The sequence below is a fragment of the Zea mays genome, chromosome 5 (assembly GCF_902167145.1).
Source record: "Zea mays cultivar B73 chromosome 5, Zm-B73-REFERENCE-NAM-5.0, whole genome shotgun sequence".
Lineage (NCBI taxonomy): Eukaryota > Viridiplantae > Streptophyta > Magnoliopsida > Poales > Poaceae > Zea > Zea mays.
In genome coordinates this window covers 22,426,565-22,430,274 of record NC_050100.1, presented here as the reverse complement: position 1 = coordinate 22,430,274, position 3,710 = coordinate 22,426,565, and positions in this window count along the sequence as shown.

The following is a 3,710-nucleotide window of genomic DNA, read 5'->3' as shown; positions in this document are numbered from 1 at the left end:
CCCCGTACCAGGCCGGCCGTCCGCTTGGCAGGTTGCAGCGCGCGCCGAACAGAAACGCTGCGCGTGCGGGGATTCTCTCTGGCCGGCCCTCAGATGAGCGCGGGCGTGTCTCCGTCGTCGACCCGGAGAGGACGGATGGCTACACATGCTGCAGCATGTGCTTTAAAGAAACTGCCGGTCCTGTTTAGGTGACGCTGAAACAGTCTCCGTCTGCCAATCGTATGTGCGCGACTGGTTTTGTTTATTCTCTTTCAGAAAGCGCGTGGCTGTTCTATGCAAACGTTCCTGTCTGTCCATTGAAGCTGGAGTACCACAATATTCCATGAAAAAAAGGACTTTCTAGGACTGGTTTCCAAAGGAAACCTACCTCTCCGTTGAGGAGTCCACTTAGAACTGGTTTTTCTCATCTCTTTCCTTCTCTCAATTCGGTCACTTAGATTGTACGAGTGTTCTTTCTCAATTTGAGAGACCGGAGTCTTCATAGGGATCTCCACATGAATTTGAAGTTTCTCGCTAGCCTTTACACAAAGTGAATGGGATTGAGGGTGAGAATGAAACGCAAGAACACAAGTCCGATGTTCATCGGACCAAGTCTAGTGCACCATGGTATTCATCTCTTCAAAATAGTCTCTTTGTGTAAGTGGTTCGACGCACCATTGGACTGGTCTGGTGCACCAACCCGCACAAGCCCAGAATAAAACCTCTCTATGTAACCGGTCTAGTGCACATTGTACTCGGTACAGTGTGCCGCAGAGCAACACACTTAAGTCCTTTTTGGGCTTTTCTTCTTGTCTTCATCTGGTTGTCTTCTTGAGCATTCCTATGACTTAGACAAACATATCTAGATTTTGCCCGACTAGTCTAAGTCATAGTTCTTCATCTTTTTGAATTCTCCAACTTAGATTCTCATTCTAGCTCAAATTTAGTTCAAATGCACCTTTTCCAAAGTCTAAACTTTTCAATCCCTCTAAGGTGCTCAAATACATTTATAGGCATTTTTATAACTTATCCAAACACATGAACTACTCATAGTTCATCTTTTTAAAATTATGCCCTTCATAGCCTTTTTAAGCTACTGGTTGTATTAAATACCTAAATTTCATTCGTATGAACATGCAACCATTCACTTAGCAAACTAGTTAGCCCATAATGTTTGTATGGTTATCAAACACCAAAACCAATATAGAAATGGCTCAAAGTATATTTCCCTTTCAATCTGCACTTGTGTGGCTCCCTACCCACGTTGCTTTGTGCCTCCACGCTCTAGTCCTCGTGCCCACGTCGCCATGCAATTGCCACATGGTTGATGAGCTTCTTCGTGCCTATGTGTCCATTGCTTTGGATCCACAAGCCGTCATGTTTACGCTCCCTCGATGATTCCTAACTTTTGGTAAATCCTAATGCCCGCACTCACATCATTTTTTTCAAATCCAAATCTATCTAACATGCGCCACCTATCTCCATTTAGGGTCACCACCTCTTTGGCTCATCCTATGTCTGTATTTTTCATGCATTTTGTTACACACTTTGTCTTTTTACATATGCATGATATGTTGTGGTATGTGCTATTTTTACTCATATTTTATATCGTGTCATTTGTGTTCGTTTATGGTCTTTTATTTAAAATCTCATCCAAACGAGCTTATTTATTCGTGTACTTGGCCTTAACCTTTCTAACTTATAGTACATAATTATGGACTCCGATTATATAAACTTACAATAATATTTTATGTGTCAACACTAAAAGTTCATGTAAACAAAGTTCCCTTATAACCTCAAATCTATTTTTCACATAGTTGAGGATAGGTTGCCATCAATCATAAAAAAAGGGAGATTGAAACCATCTATACCCTGGTTGAGTTTCGGTGATTAACATAAACATAAGATTATTGTGACTAATGTAAATGTTGCAGAAACAATATGAGTAAGATCACGACAATGAAGATTTGTTGGTCTTATGTGGTTTCTAGGTTGTCACCAACCATCAAAGAGGGGAGATTGAAACCATCTATACCCTGGTTGAGTTTCGGTGATTAACATAAACATAAGATTATTGTGACTAATGTAAATGTTGCAGAAACAATATGAGTAAGATCACGACAATGAAGATTTGTTGGTCTTATGTGGTTTCTAGGTTGTCACCAACCATCAAAGAGGGGAGATTGAAACCATCTATACCCTAGTTGAGTTTCGGTGATTAACATAAACATAAGATTATTGTGACTAATGTAAATGTTGCAGAAACAATATGAGTAAGATCACGATAATGAAGATTTGTTGGTCTTATGTGGTTTCATTTTCCCTATATATTAATGGAAATTAATTATAAATTTTTAAAGGATAAACTAGAAGGTTAAGAATCAACTAGTTCTAGGCACTTAGATTAGTAATAGGACCTTTATTTTTTATTTCAACCGAATGGTCTGTTTGATCCTCTAAAATTCTGGACTAGAAGGTAGCAAGCCCTCCGGGGGCTTTCTCTGTTACCTTTTATCCTTGATTTTTGCCAAAAAAACCCAACTATTTCAAAGTCATTTTCAAACTTTAAAAATATACTAACCATGAGTGTTGCCCCACGAGACAACCACCGTCTCAGGTCCATATTAGCATTTTCATAATTAATTTCACAAAGTTTTTTCAATCTTTTTTTAATTGTGACTCAATCCTAGCAACATATTCATTGTTAGATCACTAAAGTGGTTATAGATATCTGATATGCAAACACATTTTTGGCACTTAATATATGTCCATCTATTTTAAACCCAATTAAACACTTCTGTACATAACTTTTGGCTGATGGAATGAAATATCTTGCAAATACACCTTTGCATTGTGCAGTCTATTTTATTTCCACCATCGGTGATGCTACACAAGCATCCATTCTCCTGCAAGGCCACTCATAATCCTCACAGACCTTTAATGTTTTGGTACCTTATAGATGATCTTATTCGCTTTATATCATATTTTTTATTGGTTATAACTTCATTTTCTTTTCACCATTTCACCTAACATCCCAGTCTTTTTTAATCAAGTCATGTTTCTTAATCTTTACTGTCTAGCCATACGGCTCTATGTCATGTCTCATATGCAATGAATGCAACAAACTCATTAATCATACTACTTGAGCATGGTAATATAAAAGTCACATCACTACTATACTATAGCTCAAAATTTTTTATACCTCTTTACTTGTAAACTAACCACGTGTATGTATCTAAATATACTTTTTATTACTACCTCCGTTCTAGAATATTTATCGTCTGTTAATTTATTTTTAAACTAAAATATAATAAATAAAAAAGAACGAATAGAGTAGTTAGTTAGTTATCTAAACTAAACTAAAGTATCTTAACGTCTAAATTTTTATTCAGATTCTAAATCTAAAGTTACATATTTTTGAACGGAGGTAATACCTCTAAATTATCGTTTACCACAAAAACATTCGCTTCCCAAATTGCCAACTAACGCTGACAAGTCGTACAACTGCTTTCCGCAGAAAATCCCATCCTATGACCAGCACTGCATCGGGAGGCGGAGATCTACTGGGCAGTCGGCGGCACGCGCCTCCCCTGAAGTTACCTGCGTTGTGCCCTCTGCCAACGGGACCCATCGGTACAAGAGCCCACTTGTCATGGTGTCAAACTTTCTGTACCATCACATCGCCGCAAGTCGGTCCTGCACCGCACCTCTCCTCTCGCTCCCGCCACGTC